Raw genomic sequence first — 24,064 nt, 5'->3', positions numbered from 1 at the left:
TCTGCACACAGTCTGATAGAGGGCTACGGGCTTCGTTGTTGGGCTGCGGCGCAGAAATGGGGAGACGCCGACATGGAGGCATTCACTCCAAGGACAACTTGTTTGTTTACTGACTCTGGGGGCCGAGAGAGACAACATTAACCAAAGAATAAACGTCATTTTCCCTACACACCATGAACAGAGGGCTGCAATCGCAGCACTGAGCAGCTTGAGTAGATTTCCATGATGGCAAACAGTGAGGTGGGCATATTAAGTACACAGTAAGTTTTACTGGTTTGCAGGGTGCAATCAGAATTATAGCCTGGATTCATTGCTACAGGCTTGCCTGCGGTCCAGGAAGCTGTTCTGTTATAAAGCTCCACTTTCTGGAAAGCCCCTTGGGTTGAAAATTAGCAAAAGTGGACTTTGTGTTTCTGGTGTGTGTTGGGCTGTCTAAACTAGAGGAGATGCTATTTCTCATTTCAGCAAAAGGCTCAGCTAGAATACGGTGCTGTAGCGTGGCCGGGAGCGTGCCTGTCAGAGGGGGGCGGGCACGTAAGGCCTTGCACAAGCTAGACCCTTTAGCCACATCTTTCCCAACCCTTGACATGCTTGGTAAATTACATCTGCCCAACTTCTGTAAGGGCTTGTCTTCGGCAAGAGCCCAGATATGCTGCTGTGGGTGGGAAGAGGACCCTCGCAATCCCAAAGAATGGTGGCGGATACCACTCTCCCGCCACGTGAAAGCATTCCACTGTTCAGGTGCAGATAAACATGTCTGAGCTTCAGCACACCCACATGAGTATCTGTTCTCCCGCCTTACACAATAGGACCTTACAGAAAAGGGAACAAGAGTTTAAGTGTCGTAAACTGGGCCCTAAGGGGTGGGGCGGGGGGAGCCGAAAAGGCCAGCTGATAATGGGAGGACCCCAGATTAGAAACGAAGCAGAGTGGCTCTTTACTCTTCTGAATAGTAACCCTGGTGGATTTCCAGGACCGAGGGCGAAGATGGAAGACATCCTGTGCAAAGCCAGGTTTTCTCTCATGCTGTAATTAAGAACCGCGGCGGAACAATTCCCTGAGCGACATGTTCCTATCCAACTTGCCCATCATAAGTCTTCCTTTATCTCTACTTTTGCTCCCCTTCCTTTTCCTTTACTCCCTCTCTTCTTCTCACTCGTTCCTTCTCCCCTTTCTAGGCCTAATGGTGAAGAGCGTAGCCCCACATTCTTCAGCTGCTCTGTGGACTCGGGCTGAGGAGCTCATGTGTCCTCCTTGGCTCAGTAGAAGCAGGTCGGGCTGACACTCACGAGACCTTCAATCCAGTGCCAGCTTGACCCACGGTGCTGGGCCCGGTATATTCTCAGTGCATGGGTTTCTTTCTGTAAGATGGGGATAAAAGTCTCTCCCCTACTTCACGAGGATGATTTCAAGGACTGATGAGATTGTGTGTTAAGAACGCGCCTCAGAGGACGGGCACGGTATGAATGCTGGGTATTGCCGTCGTTGTCCATTTACGTTTCAGAGTACTTCGCTGATGTTCCTGGTCACGTCTTCCTCGTCTCGTAAAGCAGGTTGGATCCAAAGAATTGAGTTTGGCTCAAAGTCACACAAGGTTGGGTGCCTCAGCTGAGTCTAAACAAAGAACAATTGAGTTCCTAATCTATGCTCAGCCTGTTGGACCACAGTGACCTCTGCTCTCTGTACCTGGAAGCCCAGCCCTGGTGGAGGAAATAATGCTCCTGCTTCTCCAGATGGTGCGGAACCTGTTACACTGCCTCCCCCTCCCCAGCAGCCCGGGTGAATCTAGCTCTGTTTGTGTCTGGCCCACATCTCACACCTGCCCGGCACAGCCTGCCGCTTGCTGAGAGAGAATGTGGGGCAGAAGTGTGAGTCGGGGGATGCTCAGTTGGGCAAGGGGAGAGCCAGAGGACACAAATCCACTTTGGGGGTTCAGAAGTGATATGTGAGCATAAACACAAGTGGGAGCCTAACTGAAGTTTCAGCCGAACTGAAATGTTTCTACTCTGTCCGACTTCAATTCCTTTGCATAGGGATCATCTGAAACAGAAATGCCAGGACAGAACAAAAACGGAAAAATCCCCTCTGAGGCTGGGACCATGGCAGCGGCCGCGGCCGGACTTGCTCGTCATTCGCCCGGATTCCCCTGCCCTGCTTGGGACTGCAGCCCTCTGTCTTCTGCAAACGACTTCTCCCAGGCTGTCTTGCTGCCTGGCTTCCGGCTGGGTTCAGCCCGAGTGAGTCAGTGAGGGTGAATCCGAGGGCTGGAGGAAGGGAGAAGCCAGGCTGTTCCCCTTGTTCTCCCACTGAGCTGGCCGGGGTCTCTAACAGCGGCCCCCTGCCAGTGTGCTCCTGCTGGGCAGCCACTCTCCACGGTTCCAGCTTCACCAGACTGCTGAGTTCAGGTGCTGATAACATTTCCTTCCCAAATGTGGAAACTTGCTGCTCTCACTTCTGTGGGGGATTGGCTTTTCAGCTCTTCCACCGTCTCTGTGACCAGCTCCCCACATTACATTTCCTCTATTCGACTCCCTGGCTGCCACTGTCTTCCTAACTGATAAATGCACGGAACCTCTGAGGGCGCCTGGTCTGCTTTACAGATGAGGAACCTGAGACCCAGGGAAGCCACAGGCCCCTCCTATAGGAAGTGGGTCCAGGTGGGACTGGAATCCGGCTCCCCCAGCGTCGCTTAGTGAGCCTCCTGGGGCAGGGGGCCTATGGGGTCCGGACTCAAAGCGGCCACTTTTACTGGTAAGGAGAAAGCGGGAAATAAAGCTGGAATTGCCAGTTCATGCACAGAAATGGTCCAAATACTCTAATTACCCAGAAAGGCCCCTTCCTTTAAAAAAAATAAATGAAAGGCTGAAAAGAAAAGATAAAGAGAGAAACTTGGGTGTCAAGGTGTGAGGGAAAGAGATGGATCTTCTTATTTCTCCTATTTGCCTCTTTAGACTTTGAAGAGGATCCCGGGGTCCGGGTACTGGCTTCTTTCGAAGGAAAACAGGGACCCCTCATCCCTTCTGGGGGAGGACTGGATGCTTCGGGGTGACACCCATGGCTTCATCCAGAGCATCTTGCAACAATTCCTTGGGGCATGTGGAGAAGCCTGAACCTTGTCACAATTAGGCCTCAGCTCTGGCAACCTGTGTTTACACCAGGATGCCCCCAGCCTGGGCCAGGTCAGACTCCAGCCCAGCACCTGCTCCACCAGCACCCAAACCAGCCCTCCCAAAGGGCACTCCGTGGTCAGCAGGGCCAGCAGAGCCCTGGAGGGGGCCCTCCCTGACAACCACCCTTTGACTCATGCATTATTCAGAGGCCGCTGGACTGGCGCTGCCTGCTGCCTGCAGGGCTCACGGAGAGGTTCAGCTCCAGCCGCACAGGCAGAGCCAAAGGGATATGTGACTTGAGAAACTTTTCTTTTTAATTGTAGTAAAATACACGTAAACTTTAGTCTTTACAATTTTTAAGTTTACGGTTCACTGGCATTAAGTACATTCACATTGCTGTGCCTGTCACCTGTCACCACCGTCCATCCACAGAACTTTGTCATCTTCCCAAACTGAAACTGTCCCCATTAAACACTGACTCCTCAGTCCTCGCTCCTCCAGCCCCTGGGACCCACCATTCTACTTTCTGTCTTTATGAATTTGACTACTCGAGTTACCTCATATAAGTGCAACCAAGCAGTATTTGTCCTTTGTGACTGGCTTATTTCACTTAGTATAATGTCTCCAAGGTTCATCCACCTGTCAATTTCCTGCCTTTTTAAGACTGAACACTGGCCCATTGCATGTAGATCCCACATTTTGGTTATCCATTCATCCATCAATGGGTTGCTTCCACCTTTTAGCTATTGCGAATAACACTGCTACGGACATGGAGGTACAGATACCTTTTTGAGGCCCTGCTTTCACTTCTTTTGGGCATACACCCAGCAGCAGAATTGCTGGATCATTACTGGATCATCATAGGGTAGTTCATTTCCAATTTTTTGAGGAACCACCGTATGGATTCCCATAGCTGTATCACTTTACATTCCCATCAGCAGTGCACAGGGTTCCCTTTTCTCCACATCCTTGTCAATACTTGTTGCTTTCTTTTTTTTTTTTTTGATAATAGCCATCCTGATGGGTGTGAAGTGTCTTTTAACTTTTTAATTTAATGTTTAAAAAATGTATTCCGTATGTGGAATAAAAATTTCAACATGCATAAAAGGTGCATAATGAAACATCAATTTTCCTCTCTCCTCACCCCAGTTTCCCTGTTTCCAGAGGCAACCACGGTTACCACCCTCAGGAATGCTCCTCAAGACGGTCCATGCAGAGATGAGCCTATGTGCGCATACATCTGTTTAAAACAAATAAGAGCACAGCATACACAGTATTTAACATGTGGCTTTTTATTAACTAAACGTGCCATTTTTCACTTTATATAACATTTCCATAACTGTATCTATAGGTGACAAGAGATTTAGATCTGTATAGGATGCTGAAACTATAATGAGAGTCCCCATCTTTCCAACCTAACACAGAAAATTTGGCCTTGAGGAAGATGATATCCTCCTGGCTGTTACTGGAGCAGCGCCCTGTCATCGATACATTAATATTTCTGCAAAGAAACATAAGAATAAATTACACTACGTGGAATAAGGATTCTAACTAGCGTTGCACTGGTCCCCCGCAGGTTTCGCCACGAAACAAGTTTAGGAAGCTTGCAGTTTTCAGAGCTTTTCAGGGTTCAGAATTGCAGCTAAGAGATAACAGGCTTGTAGTACTTAGGGACTGTCAGATCCTGGGCTGCGAGCTTTTCATGTCTTACTTTTGATACTCACAATAATCTCATCAGATAGAAATTTTACAGGTGGAGAAACTGAGGCTCAGAGACAGAAAGCAATTTGCCCAAGTAAGAACCTAAGCTAGGACTTGAACCCAGGTCTGCCTGGTTCCCAAACCTGGCCTCTTTCCCCTACATCCCAGGTGACCACACACCGTTGTCTGCCATAATTATCACTAGTGCCCTCCACTCTCAAAAGAACTGGGTCTCAGGATATATAGTCTATGGTCATGCCAACCATCCCGTGCTATGCCTTGGTGGTTGAGCTTTCTTGGCAGATGAGACCTGGCCCTCGATTCCTATAGACATCGTTGAGTTTAAGACAGTCTTTACACCTTGCGGGCCTCGATTCTCCATTTTAGCCAGCACTTCACAGCTTGTTAAGAGGCGGTGGACGGCCACACGAAGCCTTCCCTGAGTTCTGCAACCTCGGAGGATTTCATGGTCCATGCTGCACTGCTCACCTCTTCATTTTGTGGGATAATTTGTTCTCCGTAATTTATTTTATTTTTTAAAATTGTAAAATATGCTTAACAAAAAAATTTACCATTTTATCCATTTTTAAGTGTACGGTTCAGTGGCACTAAGACACTCACATCTTTATGCAACCATCACCACCATCCATCTCCAGAACTTTTTCATCTTCCCAAACTGAAACTCTGTGCCCTTCGAACACTCACTCCCCCTCTGCCTCCCCCAGCCCCTGGCATGCCCCATTCTTTCTGTCTCTGCACTTGACTCCTCTGGGTACCTCATGTAAGTGGAGTCAAACACTATTTGTCCTTTCGTGACCCCTTATTAGACTCGGCACAATGTGCCCAAGGTCCCCCATGGCGTGGCAGGTGTCAGAAGGCCCTTCCTCGTTACGCTGTGCCCTCTAATTGAGTTTTATGTTACCAGTGAAGGCGAGGGCAGCCTCGTGGTCTTTTGGGTCTCACACAGTGCGACCTTGTATTTGACTGCTCAGTCAATATTAACGGGTGGATGATGCAGATTAGAAATTTTTTAGGGTTTGTAGGAGCCCTTGGAGTGAAGCAAGAGGCTGGCAAGCTGAGAGGGTTGCCGGGCGGTGCGTGGCCTGGTCTGTTGTGGCGTCAGTGCTTTCAACCACACCGTACTGTAGTTTTCGGCATAGGTTAACAGATGACCTATGACCTTCACTCAGGAAGCAGACGTTACACACCGTGTCTCAGAAGTTCAGCAGCAGCGTCCCCCTTCAATCGGGTGTGTGTTTGAGTGAGGTGTCAGCGTGAGAAACTGTGCGAGGGCATGAGAAACTGAGTGTGAGTGTGGATATGTGTGAGAATGTAGGGGATCACTTTGCAGTGACAGGCTGGAATGGGGACCATGGATCACGTCCTCCATTTACCAGGCCTAATAGAAGCCTCGGGTTAGAGAAATTATGGAAAGCTAAATTCTAGGTTTGAGACCCTAACTGGGCTTTTATGGTTCTAAATAGAAAGAGGAAAAAGTCTTGAGTTTTTCTCCCACTGTTTATGTGAAAATGTGTTGAAGGAAGGTGCTGGATTTGGGTCTGTGAGGTCTTTGCTTGTTTAGGGCCAGGAGAGTCGTCATATCCACGACTGGTGCTGACCCAGTCCTCCCGGGGGCAGTCACTGTCCTACATCCTTACAGCAAACGTCAAGGTTAGGGCATTGATCATCCTGTCTTACCATTCCGGAAATGGAGGCAGAGAGGTTAAATGACGTGCATGTGGTCACACAGCTGACTCAAATAGAGGTGGTCTGGCTTTGGGGATGAGGATTGTTTAGGATCCGGTGTGGGGCTGAGGTTGGGCTTTTAAGCCTCAGGGCTATCAAGGTGTGTTTGGCTCAAACTGCACCTGCACGTGAGTGACTGTGAAGCATCCGCTCCTGCAGAAGTCCAGGCCTGGCATCAGGCCCCTCCCATCTCCAGACAGTCTCCTTTTCTCTCCTACCCGGTTCAGCAAACTTATCAGGAGGGCGCCTGCAGAAGGAGCCTGCAAGGGGGGCCTGCCCTCCTCGTCTGCAGCATCTCAGCCTTGCGTGGCCACAGGGGGACTTGGGGGAGAGTGACTGAGGAGCTGGTTTGCTCCCAGGTCAACCTGGAGTTCTAGCTGGGCCTGGTGACTCTGAAGCTGTCCCAGCCCCTACATGGTGCCAGCACAGATCCCAACATCCAGCTGATGCTGCTGCAGCTTCTCAGAGGCCCACAGCTATGGTCCACACCGGGAACATGGCCCCTTCTGGAAGCTTCCCTTGCATGAATGGGAAGTATGTCATGGGTTGGAGGAGGCGAAGGTGGTGGCAGCCATCCGAGTTCATCATCCTGGTGCAATTCTCTTCTCGTTACTTGAGCTCCTGTGAGTTACTGAAAACGAGTGGGAAGCATGAAGAGTTTGAACAAGCAAAACAAAAAACCCCAGGCTGGGCCCTGCCACCTCCAAGACGCCACATTCTAAAACGTGCACGGCGCCCCTGGAGTTGTGTGACACGACAGGTCTGCAGAAAGAGTTCTTGGTGGAACTGTATCAGGGCCTTGACCAATCGCTCCCACAGCAGTCAGAGATGGGCCGAGATTAGGACTAGGAGGGTCCTAGTCTGTGAGGGGGGTGAGTTCTAACGTTTCCTAAATGTTCGGAAGAAGCCCTCCTGCCCACATCTGCTCCCGGCCTTCCCAGGAGTTCCACACGTGAGGCTGGACGATAGAGGAGGCCTCTGGGTGGCAGGCCTGGAGGTTGTGTGCACATAAAGGAGCCGCCCCAAGAGGGGGGGGGAGGAGGGGGAGGGGAGGGGGAGGAGGGCGTCGCTGTGGGGGCCTGGTGGGAGAGTGAGCAGACAGTCAGGTGCCATGGGGTTTGCACTAGGTTTCAACCTGTCACCCTGAGGGCGGAGCTCAGGGGAAAATGGCCTCTTCAGTGGGAATCTGTATTCTGACTCCTTTTGAATCCTGTACAGCACAAAATGGATTTAAGACAAACAGGGAGTCTGTTTTAACTCCCTTAGTTGATATGTTTTACAGTCTGTGGTGCACATTTGCATTTTAACCACACGCAGACTTACTGTTTGTGCGGGGAGCTCGTTGTGCTCGGCCAGCGCCTCGCCAGCAGGGAAAGGTCATCTGAGGCTGGCCCTGTTCATGCAATCCCTGAGGCTGATGTGGGTCAGAAGTCAGGAGCCCGCTGCATAGCTGTCATGGTACCTGCTCCGAGAAGTCCTCCAGCTGCTGGTGGCTGGCGCCGGACCCACGTCCCATGCTTCGCTGTCCGTTCCGTGTGCCTCCCCACACCTGAAGCTGTCTGTCTCCTGTCCAGGCTCTGACCTGAGGGCTGTGGGAGTGACAGCTGTGCCTGGCATGGTGGGGAGCAGCCCGTATGAAAGGCTGTCCTGTGTCTGTGGAGCCCGTTGTGGGAGGGTCTCCAGAGCTCGCTTGCACAATGCTGCCTGCAAGCGTTTTCATCAGAGTCTTAGCAACTGTCATGTCAGCATGTGACCTTTAAAATTGTTGAAAAGGAGCCACTTCTGGAGAATGTGCTCATGAGGAGCAGCCCCTCTTCCTGCTGCCCGGCCGCCTGCCCAAGGGAGCGTCGGCTGCCTCGTGGGCTGAGGGAGCCCACCGCTGGTGGAAGAAGTCAGAGAGGGAGCCCATTGGCTTGGCTGCTTGACATTTTGTTTTTTAATATTATTATTTTTACCTCAGTTGTCTTACACACAGCTGTTAGAGAGTTTGGCATCTCTCCATCTCTGTGAAGAGCCAAGATCCATACCCTGTTTCTTCCTCTTACACTGCTCTCAACTCCTGGGACACCCTGTTCTTTGGCAGCTCCCCTCCCCTCAGGTACCCTATTTTCTGATTCTCGGTGGGGCTTGCTGGGCCACCTTCTCCCAGCTCATCCGCCTTGGAGAGGATTCAGGAGGAAGGGAGAGCACAGGGCCTCGCTGAGGGGAAGGTGGCCTAGTGGGGAGAAGGAGGCCCAGGGTGGCAGGTGAAGGGAGGCCATCCTGAGCAGGACAAGGCCAGACGGTGCCTTGCAGTCACTCTGAGGCACGGAGGGGAGGCATCCCTACTTCAGGGCAGGCCCTGGACCACTCCGGAGAAGGGTCCTCGGGAGACCCTGTCTCTGCCTCATTCTAGTTTGGCTCTTCTTCCCTGAACCACTGCACAGCTTTTCTCGGCTTTCTTGGGGTACTCCAAACTGCAGTGGGTGGTCCCAGAGACCTCCTGGGTAAGCCTGGGCTCAGGCTGTGGGCACCCCAGCGCCGGCTCGAGGTCCCCTCCGCCTGCCTCTCCCCCACCAGCACCATCAACCTCTGGTTCTGTGGGCCCTACCTCTGAGCCCTTCTTTCAGCACATGCTTTCCTCTCCGTTACCCCCAGTCCAGGGGTCAGTCAACCACGGGCTGGGCCGAATCTGGCCGGGCCGGCTGGTGAGTAGAACTCTGCGGGAAAGTGGCTAGGCTCCTTCATTTGCATACTCCCTCTGGCTGCTCCTCCATACAATGGTTAAGGAAAAATGCCTGCCAGGCCTGCTCTAATTCTCCCCTTGTCCTCTTTCAGGGGCATCATTGGGCCATCTTTCCACGCAGTCCCGTCTTCAGTCTGGCTCCCCTCCGGGCCGCTCTCCGGCTCCAGCCTTTCTGAAGTCAGCTCCGACTCTGGGGCTTTGCCATGGGCTCCCCGGCTCCTCTGCTTGGCAGGGGTGGTGGGGGGGATTCTAACCACCTTCTCACGGTTGGCAGGATTCTCGGCCCAGCTCCAGCCCGCCCTTTGCCAACGGGCCACGTTCAACTGCACGTGGCTTCCAAGTGCACGCCTCCCAGAGGCCCCGCTGCGTCTCCATGGCCAGCGGGGAGTGGGGGGGTTCGCTGCCCAGTTTCCTCTTCCTGGAGGGACATTCCCCTGCTCTTGCCCGGCCTGTCCTGAATCACTCCACAGTTCTCAGGGAAGCCTCTGACTGCCCAGGACCGGGTCGGGAGCCTTCCCTGTGCTGCACAGCCCCCCAGATCTCTTCCTATACACCATAGATCATGCTATATTGAAATTGCATTTCATTCATTCATTCACTCATTCCTTCATCCTACATATGAGTCACTGATCTGAGAGCTCTGGATAAAAAGAGAAAAATCCTGAGCTCCCTGCTGCTGCCAGAGGCTGACATGCGAGTGGGGGCAAGAGAGGTGAAACGAGACGAGAAAGCAGGATGGAGAGTATTAGAGAGGAGGAGGTGCTAGGGAGAAAAATAAGCCGAAAGGAGGATATGAAGCGCACTGGGAGTGTTGACATTTCAGACAGGGTGACCAGAGAAGGCCTCACTGAGAAGGTGGTTTTTGAGTAAAGGTTTGAAGGGAGGGAGGGAGGGAGGGAGCCATGTAGATATTTGGCAAAGAGCCTTCTAGACAAAGAAAAGATCAATACAAAGATGGGAAGGCAGGAGCACACCTGTCTGGTGTGTTTGAAGATGAGGCCGGTGTGGCCGATGTGGCTGGAGGGGAGAGAATGAGGAAGGGAGAGGGAGGATGGAGAGGGGAAGTGTGGGGCCGGGGGGGCTGTGGGCAGGATCTGAGGGGCGTGGGAGCCACTGTGGACTATTGAGCAGAGGCGCGGTGTGACCTGACTTGAGTTTTAATAGAGTCATCCTGTTGGTGATATGACTCTCCACTAGACAGACAAGCTCCTCGAGGGCAGGCATTGGGTCTCGTTGACCCTCATTCTCAGGACAGAGCATTCGGGCTTGTAGGAAGCCTCAATATGTTTTACAAATGAATGATGAACGAATGAATGCGTGAATGAATGCTATCTCCCAGCAGCCAGTCCTGGCTCCTAAGTGCTGGGGAGGTCTTCTCACTGTTGAAGGAAAGCTCTGGTAGCAGATGCTGCCAACAGCCAAATCCCTAGGGCTCTTAGCTGCCTGCTTGGATGTTGCTATGGCAGCAACACACATCCAAACCAGTTTTCCTTGTTGCCACAGAAAGGACTGCTTAATGGATCGGTGTCACCTGGAGGGAGGATTTCGGGGTGTATCATGCAGCCTAGGCCTTGGCCCTGCCCTGTGCGATGTTCTGCTCAGTGATGCAGGTGAAGCCAGAGAGAGTTCTAACCGAAATTGCAGGTGGAGGTGGAGAGGGGGATAGATGATATGTTGATTGATAAGACTCAGAATCCAAAACTATCTTTGTAGGTTCAAGCCAAGAGGCCCTATCCGTAGGAGAAGGTAAAATAGGGAGCCATGTAAGGCTGTATGTCAAAGCCAAAAAAGTCAGCTGCCAAGACTGAGTTGGGGCTGTGTAGCTTTAGTAGATGGTAAACACTGTCAGAGTGAAAAGCGCAAAGCACTTGTCAAAAACCTTAAAGCAATCTGAGAAGCCATTCTAGAAGTGTATTAATAGCTGCCTATTATGCGAGAGTTGTCATCCTCCGCTGATTGTGTATGGCCACTCCCAGGACTTCCCGTCCAGTCCTTGGCAAGACCCCTAAAGAGCACCAGAGCACGCTGGGAGTGTGACTGCAGAGGTGTGTTTGCGAGCACCTGAGTGCTTGGAGAAGAGGAGCCTGGGGAGCTCTCTTCAAATGTCTGAGTTATGAGGGCGAGAGGGCTTAGGTTTGAGAGCTATTCTGAATGGCTCTAAGGCGTTGAAATAGGGCCAATTGGATGTCAGCTCAACGGATGGAAACATTGTGCAAACATCAGACGGGTTGCCTGGGGCTTCTTTTTATGAGGGGAGAGGGAGGGAGACAACCGGTGAGCAGGAATACTAAAGCATCACATAAGCACTTTTACTAGATAATTTAAAAACCCCCTTTCATACTGGGATTCCATGCATTTATGCTTCTCAAAATCTGCTAGTTATTCCTTAATATCTATTTTTTTACTTCTTCCTTAATAATAAAACTCAACATTTTTAGCATGCCTTTCCACAACAAGGGCTATTTTCCCAGCCTTCCTTGGGACCAGGTGTGGCCAGAGGCTAAAATTGTGGCCAATGGACTAAAAGCAGAAGTTTCACGTTCTACTTCTGGGAAGTAGTAGCAAAGAAAGAGGTAGACCCTTATTTTCCCTTCCTCGTTGCTGTAGGCTGAAATGTGGATGTGGTGGCTGGCGCTCAGTAGCTTTTTTGGGCCATGAGGTAGAAGATCAGTTTTGATAAGGAGCTTGAGTTCCTGATGATTGTGGCCATGATGACAACCCTGGCCTGCTTACCTATATTCTTTATTTGTGTGTGAGAGAGATAAACTTGCATTTGTGACAAACCACAGTTATTTTGGGTTTTCTGAAACTAAGAGATGAACCAATTCATAGCTAATGTATCATGGAAAGTACACACACACACACACACACATGAGAAGGAACAGTATTGAAATGAAAGAATGATGGACATGGACTTTCCAGTTGGATTGCTTCACTTCAAATTCCAGTTCCACTAATTGCTAGCTGTGTGCCCTTGGACAAGATTCTTAACCTCTCTTTGCCTCAGTTGCCAAACATAAACTAGGAATAATAATAGTAACAACTGTACAGTTGTTGTTTGTTTTTAGAGAGGATCAAATGAGAGAATACATTTGAAAACATAGAACAGTGATTGACACATAGTGAATATTCGATGCTTCTTGGTTATTATCAGCATACAGACTGGTCCACACTTGTGTTTACTTGTACTTGACCTTTCCATACACTGAGACAACTATGGAGTTGTACTAAGTGTGTTTTCCCTTATTGCTCGTTTGATGACTTCCATTAATGTCCCAGAAGGACGAAAAGAAACAATATAAGGACAGTCAAAGTGCAGTTTATGCATACATATTCAAGATTTTTTCTTAAGACAATCTGCTTTAAGGCATGAGATTGAGGAATGAATTGTATCTAGAAGTGTGGGTCGCTGGGACTGGCTGTGTGCTCTGGATCCCTTCACTGTTTGGTTATCAATGTTTAGATTGTATACTAACGTAGAGTTCACAGCAGTAAGCAGCAATTGGCACCTCGGGAAAGAGGACGCTCTTCTGCCAGGCATTGTCTGCCTGAGTTTCTTAAGGTACCTAAGCTAGAACACCATCTGTTCATTCACTTACTTATTCATGGGAATGGAGAGGCGAATATGGAGGGATCCATACCCTCAAGATGTTCCCAGCTGGATAGAGCAGGCAGCAGACTTCTTGTAGCTCCCCTGACATGCCTCTTCTCATGTCTGGCTCTCTGGGCCGTGGGTGTCAGAAGGTGAGTAAGAGCTTGCCAAGAAGAAAAGGTGGGGTGGCACTTCTGGGAATTTATTGCCCTGAGGCGGCTGCACCTGTGTGGAAGGACGTACACGCATGGTTATTCATGGCAGCATCACCTGTAGGAGTGGAAGCCTGGAACCCACGTGTCCGTGTACGGAGGACTGGATAATCCAGGGATAGTGCTGCAATGGAATACTACACAGCCTGAAAAAGAACAAGGTTGCTGTCTATGCACCGAGAGGACAAGCTTTCTAGAATATACTGTTATGCAAGAAAAAGCAAGGAGCAGAGTATACGTAGCTGGCTACATTTTGTGCATGAAAAGCGTGTGTGTGGTGGAGAGATACCATATATATCCATATTTCCTTGTATTTGCAGAAAGACTAGAAAGGTAAACAAGGAACTTATAAAAATGGGCACCCCCTCAGTCGGGAGTAGGGGCTGGGGAGTGGGAAAGGAGAGGACCAGGTCAGGGTGGGAGCAAGCCTTTCCAATCCTTCTTTACATTTTGATTTTCAAACCCTGTAAATGTATTATTTACTCCAATAAACAAAATGAAACGTAATAAGAAAAAGGAAGAACATTCTCAGGAGAGATAACAGCACGTGCAGAGGTTCAGAGCCACGAAACAGCAACAACCAGAGAACAAACGCCTCCCTAACTTTTATCCGGCGTCCCTCTAGGCAGGCTTCCAGAACTGTTTCGACGTCTCAGTTTTTGATTTCTGGACACCTACTAGAATATAAATTCCTTAAAAGTATGGGACTTTGTCAGTCTTGCTCAACACAATATACATATACAAACTAACACTGGTTGCCCGACATTATGGACTAAGTGTCTGAGATCTCTCTCCATATGCACCCCAGCATCTTCTGGAGGAAAACCCTCTTCCCTTTCCATAGTCTTGTTCTTCTCAGCTGGGGTCCTATTCTCTGCCTTTTCTTCAGAATCCTAGACCAGGAGTCATTCCATCTCTCTTCCAGAAATCAAAAAGTGATGGCTGGCTGACTGACCTCAGAGAAATACATTTAAAGACATCAAGGTAAGTCTATATGCGTGCATACATAAGAATGTATATGAGCTTATACTCATACACACACTCAGAGCACTACATGAAGTACACAAGACGTGCAAGACATTCCACCTGTTAAATAGGGACTACGTGAGTAGGTTCTCTAGAAAAGCACTTTTCAAGAATTTTCGCTCGCATACCTTCTAAAGGAATTTGGAAAACAACCCTCCCAACATGTATAAGTCAACATCTCAAATTTTTTATGGTAAGTTTAAATAGTTGCCAAGGATGTAATTTTGGCGTATTGTAAAATGTTGACATCTTAAAGTCAAACTATCACATGACTTCCAAATGTGGGCCTAATGGAATTTAAATGCTGTAATGATTTGAGACTCATCACTTTTTAAATTACGTGAACAGTTCTTGTTAACAGTCAGACATTTTTCATCTCTCTTTTTTTCTTCTTGAATTCCTATTTCTATTCCATTTATCCACCCATTTTTTATCCTAATTTAATATATTTTTAAACTTGAAAACCTTTTATTGGTTTCATAGTTATCTCTGTCGAATCTACATGTGTATATTGTAACGTTACATTTGTTTTATTTCCTATGACAAGCTGCTAGATGCTAAAAAAAGTGGGCTTTTTTTCTTGACAATAAATAGTAGAGAATTTGTCAAAATAAGATATACCAGCTTTCTCTTGCCTCAAGAATGCTGCATAGGGGATGGGCCCCATGGTTGAGTGGTTAAGTTCTCGCGCTCTGCTTCGGTGGCCCAGGGTTTCACTGGTTCAGATCCTGGGCGCAGACATGGCACCGCTTGTCAGGCCATGCTGAGGTGGCGTCTCATATGCCACAACTAGAAGGACCTACAGCTAGAATATATAGCTATGTACTGGGGGGCTTTGGGGAGAAGAAAGAACGAAAAAAAGGATTGGCAACAGATTTTAGCTCAAGAGTCAATTTTAAAAAAAGAAAAAGAATGGTGCATAACAAACAACCCCAGCCCTAAACAATAAGCATTCTTTTAGCTCAGGCAGCTGAGGGAGGCTGAGTGGTTCTTTAGGCCTAGAAGGGCTTGGCTGACTTGCCTGGGCTGGCTCACGTGTCTATAGCCACCATCTGGTCAGCTGGGATGCCTTGTGTCTGCTGCACATGGTTTCTCACTCTCCAGTGGGCTAGCCTGGGCTTCTTCATGGGGTGACTGGGCATCATCCTAAGAGAGTGGGCAGAATCAAACAAAGCCTCTTGTGCACAGCTTTAAGACTGACTCATTGTCACTTCTGCCACATTCCATTGGCCAAAGCAAGTCACAAGGCCAGTCCAGATTCAGGGGCGGAGTGGAGAGACAGTCTCACGTCTAGTGTGAGGAGCTTCAAAGCCACATTGCAGGGGCAATATTTTGTTATACTTATACTAAGTATTTCATTTTTTTGGGTGCTAATGTAAAATAGTGTTGCATTTTTTTTTTGTCAATTCTTTCAAACTTTCTATATAGATGATTGTGTCATCTGTGAACAAAGACAGTTTTATTTCTTCCTTTCCAATCTGAGTGCCTTTTATTTCCTTTTCTTGTCTTATTGCATTAGCTGGGACTTCCAGTATGATGTTGAAAATGGGTGGTAAGGGGACTTTCTTGCCTTATTCCTGATCTTAGTGTGAAAGTGGAGTTTCTCACCATCAAGCGTGATATTAGCTGTAGGTTTTTTGTAGTTATTCTTTATCAAGTTGAGGAACTTCCCCTTTATTCCCAATTTAGCAAGAGTTTTTGTTATGAATGGATGTTGGATTTTGTCAAAGGATTTTTCTGTATCTATTGATATGATCATGTGACTTTTCTTTTTCAGTCTGTTGATGGTTGCATTAATTGATTTTAAAATGTTAAGGCAGCCTTGCATGCTTGGGATGAATCTCATTTGGTCGGGTGTATAATTCTTTCTATACATTGTTGCATTTGATTTGCTAATATTTTGTTAAGGATTTTGTATCTGTGTTCATAAGAGATATTGATCTGTAGTTTTCTTGTAATGTCTTCTGCTGGCTTTGGTGTTAAGGTATTGCTGGCCTCATAGAATGAGGCTCCTCTGCTTAAATAAGATTTTAATGATAAAATTGATAAAAATAGGTTTTAAACTATCTTATTAAATAAGACATCGGGATCTGAAAGAAATCTGTTGAAACTAATCCCGGGACTTCAGCTGACATATCTTGAAAGTTTTAGAAATTGTTTAAAACATTCTAGTTACAGTGGAAATGACTAGCATCCAGTGTATGAACCAAATGATCAAAACTATAAAACTCCAATAGCTATATGGCCTTTAGCTTTTTGAATGTGCTTTTCTTATCAGCTAACAACATAGGGATAAGTTTTAAGAATAGCTGCAAAGAATTTCTTTGTTGCTTTTTTGTGTGTGTGAGGAAGTTTCACCCTGAGCTAACATCCATGGCCAATCCTCCTCTTTTTTTGACTTGAGGAGGACTAGCCCCGCGCTAATGTCTGTGCCAATCCTCCTCTACTTTGCCTGTGGGATGCCTCCACAGCATGGCTGATGAGTGGAGGAGGTCCACGCCCAGGTTCCGAACTCAGGAACCCTAGGCCACCAAAGCAGACCGAGTGGAACTTTAACCACTTGGCCATGGGGGCCGGCCCCCAAGAATTTCTTACATTTATAAATATGAGGAAAAAAGTCTTTTTTAGCATCAAATAGTTCTTACAGGTGTTCTCCTTGATTTGCTCTCACAGGACTAACCCTCAAGGATGATGATTTTCTCTTTCTCCAGTCTCCCTTTCTCTGTCTTTCTCTCTTTCTTGCTTTGACAGAGGTGAGGAAGTGGAAGAGGTGAGTTTGTTGAAGAAAAGCTAATTTTATTCCCATTTCCCCACTGAACCATATAACTGAATTCAGACTATGCCAACACGGGCCAGATAACTAATTTGAATAATAGGTTTCTGTTATCAAACAAACAAGCAAGTGTATAAGCCAGGGAAATCCTGAACGCCCTGCAAGTTAGTGGGGCCTTTATTATTCTTCAGAGGAGGCTTCTCGTTCGTTGGCTGCCCTGGAGTTCTCCGGTCTCAGCATAATAAGCCATGGTAAGATGTGAGAGAGCAGAAGCACTTGCCTTTCTTTTATCAAGTGGGAGAAAGGTTACTGTGAACTCCAGCAGCTTCTCAGTCCAACCACCTTAGGAAGGAGCATATGTGGAGAATGAGGATCTGGAAGTTGATTCTCCTGAGACCATCCAAGTTGTACCCCGTGGAAAGTCTTCATGCCCCCAAAGTTAGGGGGTGCCCTGTAAGTTAGGGGATCTTGCAGGTTATTGGAGGGACTGTTCAGAGGGAAGACATTTCTTGTAAAATGAGAAAACTTCACCTATGATCACGCCTGGGAAGCTCCTTCGCAATTGTGTACTGAGAGGCCATAGAAACTGCTTCTCTACGTGCATGGTAAGCTCACTGAGTGCAGAGGCATATCCTTTTTTTCTCTTCCTCTGGAGGGCCCATCATTGTGCTGGGCAGGTGGTAGAGCTGCTCAAACACACAGCAAACAGATTTTTCTATTTCCTGGAAGTAAAGGACTTGAAGAGAATTCTAGAATTCTTCAGTTCATTCTCTCATGCATCTGGTGGAATGAAATTCAGAGTTTCAAAGACAGTTGAGAATTCATCTGTATTTTAAAAAGCAGGAGAAAAATTCTAATAATATCACTTGTTGACCCATTCCGGAGTCTAACAGCCTAGAGTACAAGAAATGTTTCCTTATGAGTAATGTAAGTGCCTGTTCGCTTTCCACCACAGACTGAGGATAGCTGGTCCCAGTGTCTGTGACCTTAACCTTCACAGTCAGTTACGTTTTCCTCCCTCCCTTGGGCTGGAGAATGTGAGTTCCTCTTTGTCTCAGAGGTGTAGCATATTTATGGAAGCTGTTTTCATTTACCTTCTCTTATTCTGAGCTGGGGAGAATTTAAGTTTAGAAGGAAGAAGAATGCTAAAGCTATCTTTCTAACTTTAAACATCTGAGATATTCCTGGGAAAGCGCTGCGCGTTGGTTGTTTCCTAGCCTTCCCTCCCTCTCAGTGCTAGTTGTTGACCCAGATGTCAGTTCTTCCTCAGGGACCCATGCCCCTGTTGAGAGCTGGGCACCAGGCTGCCCAAATAAAGACCATACTTCCCAGCCTCCCTTGCAGCTGATTGTGACCACAGAGACGTAAACAGCAGTGTTGCCCGGAAGCTCATGAAGGTTCCATCAAAGGTGGCAAGGTGGCACTGCACGCACTTTTTGTCTCTCCTTCGTGTCTCCTGCGTACTGTTCATTCAGTTATCTACTGCTGTGTACCAATCCACTTAGAAAACAAGTGGCTAAAACCACTCTGATTTATTACTTTTTGTGATTCTATGGGCTGGCAATCAGGGAAGTTTTTTTTGTTGTTCTTCCCTGATGTCCCAGTGAGGGCCATATAATCTAAGATGGCCTCATTGTCATATCTGGCAGCTGGGGCTCCTCAGTTCTTCTCCATAAGGTGTCTCATTCTCCCACTGGCTAGGTGGGCTTTTTCACAACATGGTGGCCTCAGGGTTTCAAGAGAGTGAGAAAAGAAGCTTCAAAACGCCTTAAGGCCCAGGCTCTGGAATTCATACAATGTCACTTCTGCCAAATTGTATTGGTCACCCTGAATTCAAGTTTGGAGAAACAGACCGCATGTCTTGATGGAAGGAGAGTCAGGGTCCTTGATATTGCAATGGTGTGTGGATATGGGAGGTGTGATTCATTGCGGACTGTTATCAAAAACAATCTACCACACTCGTTGGCTGGAGTGTGGATGTGATGTCTAGAACTCAAGCAGCTATCCTGGACAGGCTTTGGAAGCCATGTGCTGAGAATGTTGGAGCAGCAAGATGGAAGGATCCTGAATCCCCAGCAGCTTTATGAGCCTCTCTGTGTGCCGTAGACTGTATCTCCAGTGTGGTTTCACAGGAGAGATCAATAAACTCCTATGTTGTTTGAGCCACTGTCATTTTGGACTTTCTGTCACTTGCAGCAAAATCTTTACGTACTCTCCAATGCTCAACCTCTCTTAAATTTCCAGCTCTACTTACTAGCCTAGGTGACCACAACTTATAGTTTTCTGCAGTTTCAGGGTTGAAAAGTAAAGGAGGAAACCTAACATTTTAGAGTTGCTATCATGACGTTTTGATGTAATTTCCTGTCCCACTTGGCAAGCCTGGGGAAAATAAAATGCAGAAGGTGGACAAGAGTGATGCTACCATGAGGCAGGAAAAGGTTAGGGATTGTCCTGAGCCTGAAACATTGCTTGGTTCCAAGTTGGTCAACGTAATTTCAGCGACCAGCCCAGGGAGAGCCCAGGAACCACAGTGGCACGTCCAGGAACGTTCCAGGCAAACTGAAAAAGCCAAACTTGTCCATGCATAGACTTGTGGATCAGTGGTTCATTTGGATGTGGTCAAAAGTGGGCCTGCTCCTTAATATAATGATAAGCTGTGTATCTTAGATTCCATCTGGAAACCATTCTTAGATTTACATTATGAAGAGAGGATTTTGAGTTGAGTCTTTCTTAGCTCATCTGTTTTGCATGTGCACAAGGGTGGGTTTAGAGATGAACAACAGCTTTTCTCCTCCCCATTTTTTCTTCAAGTTCTATGGTTTGGTTTGGGCTTTATTTATAACGTATCACATGTAGGAATACAGCAGGGCACTAACCAGAGACCAAGCAGCATCATATCATTTTACATATTCCCCACTCATAATTAGTTTAGGCTGTTTTAAGTTTGCTTTTTTTTTTTTCTATAATGATATAGTAGACACAAAGTGTTAACTAGAAACAGAAATATTCCCTTCTACCTCCGTCCCACCCTTAAACTGGCCCCCTCCTATGTCACCAACCCTCTAGCCTCCCCACACCCTGTTAGTACGTCAGTCCTAGGTTCATTCACCCACCAGTGAAAAACAGATTGATCTGAGGCTTCAGCCAACTCTTAGAGGCCACGGGACCTTGACTCCTTATCTCATCCCTCTCTCTCCTCCAAGCAGAATGGTACACAAACAAGACTGGACCGAGAGAAGGCATCTATCTCCTTCCAGAGAAGCTCCTCAGACAGCGCTGATTCCGTGGCCTTGCTCTGTTACTGTCTCTGAATGCAGACGCCTCACTGCCACGGGCTGGGCACAGTTTCTGCGACCTCCAGCAGTGCGTGGTCTTTTGGTCACTCAAATCCTGTCACTGACTTCAGATGCTGCTCTTGTAGATGTTAGAATTGCCTTTAGCTCTCTATGAAGAATGTGCTGGCAAGGCCACGTATGGAAAGACTGGGACATATGACAGAATTACAGTCTAGTTAAAAAAGAAAATATGCACATACATGTATGTGTATTTGTTTCCAGAGGTCTTGGCTTTAAAGACGAGTTTGCATATATTTGGCCATAAATTTGCATATATTTGGCACAAATTTTCCTAGTCTGTTTGTCAGTCTCTACTTCCAGATGAAGTTACATGAGAACACCTTATTTACTCTACAATAACTTACGTTTTCCCCCTTGGACCCATGTTACGTTATATTGGCCGTGTTACTAATGTACCAAGTTCCCCTGGTTTATCCTCCACTTCCGAGAATTTGTTCTAGTTTTTAAGAAATGCTTACTAACTATAACCATTGTTTGTTGTGGAACCCAGCCCTGAAGGACACCAGGAGGCCTCTGTGAACTGGCGGCTTCTGTTAGGTATTGTCTGTAGAGACACTGGGTTCTCCAGAGACGCCCCGCAGAGCCCTCCAAAAAGGATTAGCTAGTAAATTGGGCCTTTAATTGTATTTATATAAATTAAACGTTATGTTTATATTTATATGAGAAGGATTATAATTAAAACTTATATGTGTATAGAAAAGGATTTTACCAAAGTACTGGAACCTGCATCACGACTATTCCCAAACTTAACGTTGGGGACGTTAATCACTGTTCAAGAACCAGTCACCAAGCCGACCGATGTCACTGAGTGAGAGCCCGGGCGAGCTGCGTCTGCTCCCTGTTGCTGCTTCCTCCTCTGGACAGTGAGGCTGTGACAGCGGCCTCCGCGTTTCCCACACCTCAGGATCCAGGCATCACCTTAATAAGTTTTCCCACATCCTTCTATCACTTATACTGTTATTTACTTCATGTTTTTCTGGAATTTAATAACTTTTAAAACTTAAATTGGCATTATCTACCTTACCTTAGGCCTAAGCAAAGACATCTGTGAAATGACAGATTTGATGTACTCTTTCTTTCTTTTTTTGTACATTAAAATAAATATATAACTCTCAAAAATTGTAAAAGACGCTCATCTGTATTCACTTGAGATTTTCTCAGGTACCACTGCACTTTGAGAACTGTGGCCAAAAAGTGGAATAAGACGCATCAAGAGCTTGCTGCAGGCCTGGCCACAGCAGTACCGGCAGCTGTGCTTATGGTCGCTGCGGTGGCCGAGAGAGCCCGTTTCCTACTGCAACATTCTCCTGCCTTCACAGAGCAGAACGCTGGCTTTCACCTGGGCACAGAGCTAAAAAACTACATTTCCCAGAATTCCCTGCAGCTACATATAACCTTGGGACTATGTTTTGGACTCCGAGACATCACAAAATCTTTGGTGAAATTTCTGGGAAACCCCCTTAAGAAAGAGAAGGCATATAGTTCTGCAACTTCTTCCATTTTGCTCACTCAGACTTGGATAGGAAGGCAGCCGTCTCCAACCATAAAGATGAGGGCCGTCTCCCAGGAATGGCAGAACCCACAGCCAGAGGAGCTCAGCTCTTGATCGTCGTATGGGCCTGCCATGGTAGCCCTGGACTGTTTATCTCTGGACTTCATTTACACAAGGGAGAAGAAATAAACTTCTTGTTTAAGCCACTGTCTCTTAGGGTTTTCTGTACTTGCAGCTGAACATAATCCTAATGGATATATTATTGTGCACATGGTAGATAGGGTGTCAGTGAGTGAGCTGGGGCTGGTCGTATAGGTAAGAGCCTATTGTTAAAGTTTTCTTTTCTTTTCTTTTCTTTTTTGGTGAGGAAGATTGGCCTTGAGCTAACACCTGTGCCAACCTTCCTCTATTGTTTGTATGTGGGACACTGCCACAGCATGGCTTGAGGAGTGGTGTGTAGGTCTGTGCCTGGGATCTGAACCTGCAAACCCTGGGCTGCTTAAGCAGAGCACACAAACTTAACCACTAAGCCAGCAGGCTGGCCCCCTGATTGTTAAGTTTTAATGAACTTTGCATGCTGGTGAATGTCATTTCAGTAGCTTGAAATTGGCCATGGTGGGAGTATTTGCACCACAGAAACTGGCAAATGCTACACATCAGGGTTTTTTTCCTCCAAGAGAGCCAGTTATTGAGCATTTACCATTTATTGTCACACCACTAATGGGATTAAATGATTTTATCCACGAAAGTTTGATCACGTAGTAAGTGAGGAGACCTGAGGGTGGGGGAATGGCCTGATCTCTCTCTTCATTTGCTCTCTATTCAAACTCTACCTCAGGGACTGAATCAGGCCGAGGCTTCCATATTGTCTTGAATGGAGGATGCCTGAACGTTCCTTGGAGGTCTGCTGTGGAGAGGTCCCAACAGGTTGATAATTAGAGAGCCTGGCTGCCCCTTGCTGTGGGGACAGTGATTAGGGAAGACAGGAAATTAGCATTCTGATTGTGCCGTCAGGTGCTAAAAACATGAGGCGCACATACATATGATTAATCTATTACCCAACTTTTCCTCTTCCTTTTAAAGGGTGAGAGTTGCTAACTAGGCAATAGACATGCACATAGTTAGAATTTACTGCCACACCATAATTATATTTAAACAATATATGCTGTATATTGATTAAGCATAAATGTAAACAGTTTCGTAAATGGAGCTAATGAGTATAACTTTTCCATAGTCACACCTTGTCTCTACTTATCCTTTTCTTGCTTTTTTTTACTAGAAGGTATAGCCATTGTCAACTGTGGGTTTTTTTGATATCTTTTCTGTTCAGTTGACCCTCACACACCATTTCACCTCAGCCCAGTAGGTGGTCCCACATTTTGGAGGACAAATTCATGTAGCTTCATGGGAGTGCAGAGGCTTTCATATAAACAAGCTTATGTTTAAATTCTGGTTCCTCTGTGCTTATGGCTGCATAATCTTGAGCAAGGTAATTCCTTGTATCAGTTAATTCCTGTATCAGTTATCCATTGCTGCATAACAAACTACCCCCAAACTTAGAGGTTTAAAACAAACAAAAATGTACCATTTCTCATGCTTCTGTGGGTGGACTGACTTTCCTGATGGTCTTGCCTGCGCCCACTTGTGTTACTGCATTCAGTTAGTGGCTGGGAGGGAGCTGTTGACTGTGGGCTTGGTTTTCCTACGTGTGGCCTAGTTATGTAGCTAGCCTGGGCTTCCTCACAGCCTGGTGGCCTCAGGGTTCCATGAAGGAGGAGCAGAAACTGCAGGTCACTTGATACTTGGGCTCGGAAGCCCCCGAGGGCGGCTTCTGCTGCAGTGTTTGCTCAGAGCATGTCCCAGGCCAGCCCAGATTCAAAGCGGGAGAAATTGACCCCATCTCTGGAGGGAGGACATCGGGGAGGAGAGGAATTTTTGGCAGCCGCATTTTCAAGTGCTCTACCACAACCTCCCTGTATCTCAATTTCTCATTTGTTAAAAAGGCAAAATCTATACCCAAGGTTATTGTGAAAAATCAATGAAATAATGCATAAGACACTGATGCAGGAGCCTGACACATGAGCTAGCTGCTCGATAAATGGCGGTTCCCTCCTCTCTCCCCTTCCTTGGCTCTGTCCGAATACGCCCCCTGGCAGGCTCCTGTCCATTAATCTCTCCTCCACTCCCCAAGCGCACACAAACCGGAAACTTTGTGGGGGTCTCAGGGGTCTAACGATGGGGATGGATGACAAAAGGTCTGAGCATCAAAGCTGGAGGTCGTAGGCTTGTTTAGGGGTGTTTAGGAGAGGGGCAGATATAAGGGGTGGTACA

General features: G+C 47.2%; 1 long non-coding RNA gene across 1 annotated transcript; it reads right to left on the bottom strand.

The window, feature by feature from the left end:
* Positions 1–4,386: 4,386 nt before the first annotated feature.
* On the bottom strand, positions 4,387–8,436 carry LOC139077233 (uncharacterized). The gene is made up of 2 exons (XR_011529562.1): positions 7,881–8,436; positions 4,387–7,188 (listed from the first exon to the last, which is right to left on the bottom strand). It is a non-coding gene; the product is annotated as an uncharacterized lncRNA (long non-coding RNA).
* Between the last annotated feature and the right edge of the window lie 15,628 nt (positions 8,437–24,064).

The sequence above is a fragment of the Equus przewalskii genome, chromosome 19, assembly GCF_037783145.1.
Source record: "Equus przewalskii isolate Varuska chromosome 19, EquPr2, whole genome shotgun sequence".
NCBI classification, from domain to species: domain Eukaryota; kingdom Metazoa; phylum Chordata; class Mammalia; order Perissodactyla; family Equidae; genus Equus; species Equus przewalskii.
Note: the sequence above shows the minus strand (reverse complement) of the source record. Positions and strands in the feature narration are given on the sequence as shown.